The sequence below is a fragment of the Gorilla gorilla genome, chromosome 14, assembly GCF_029281585.2.
Source record: "Gorilla gorilla gorilla isolate KB3781 chromosome 14, NHGRI_mGorGor1-v2.1_pri, whole genome shotgun sequence".
NCBI lineage: Eukaryota > Metazoa > Chordata > Mammalia > Primates > Hominidae > Gorilla > Gorilla gorilla.
In genome coordinates, this window is record NC_073238.2 from 41,669,766 (window position 1) to 41,670,671 (window position 906).

General features: G+C 44.3%; 1 pseudogene; it reads right to left on the minus strand.

Annotated features, from left to right (window-relative positions):
• Nucleotides 1-200: 200 nt before the first annotated feature.
• Nucleotides 201-296, minus strand: LOC115930457 (uncharacterized; annotated as a pseudogene).
• Nucleotides 297-906: the final 610 nt, after the last annotated feature.

A 906-nucleotide genomic window follows, 5' to 3' on the forward strand; every position in this document is an offset into this window, starting at 1 on the left:
ATACTCCCGCCTAGGTGACTTCGTCTCAACAAACAAACAAAAGGACACGATTTCATTCTTTTTAATAGCTGTGTAGAATTTCATAGTGTATATGCACCACATTACCTTTATCCAATGCACCATTGGTGTGCACCTAGGTTGGTTCCATGTCTTTGCTATTGTGAGTAGTTCCACCAGACATCGGCACTGGCGTGTTTATCACAGCTTTACTGCTTTTGTTTCTATATATTTATTTAAGGGGTCACGCTAATCTTCTCTGTATCGTTCCAATTTTAGTATATGTGCTGCCGAAGCAAGTGCAGCTTTACTGCCTTGGAGCCTACTTTCAGCATCTGTATTTGGATGTTTCCCCAAACGTTCGTTTCCTGAGTCTCTCCTGTGGTCCTGATGATGAAGTGAATCTTGGGGACAAAGCCTCACCAAGTCCTGAGAAATATTACTACCTGTTTGTTTGGGTCTTAAGTTTCTTTAAAAATTAAGATGAAGCATGTCCCTCAGTCTCCTGGAAAAGGTAATCAGAGATGATGATGAGTCCCAAAGGCCCACAGTTAAAAAAACATGGGTGGAAACATGCCAAACCCATTGTGCTAAAAGGGAGAGGCAGCTTTGCTGTGTCCTCTTCAGACACAGAGGGAGCAATACCTGCTTTGGGGTCCAGGAGACTTTGGGCACCTGAAGAATCCCATCTTCAGACAGAGGGCAAGAGCAATGCAAAAAATTCCTGGACATTGCTCAGCAAAGCACAGATGGGAAATAAAAGGAGAGTAAGCCTGGGCAACCCTGGGCTCTGCCTCTTGGTGTCCCCAGTTTTCATCCCATCGCAGTGGGAATGGAGTTGGCTTAGGGGGCAGACATTATGATTATGGCAGAACCCAAAACACAGCGATAAAGAAATGGCTTTTGTTT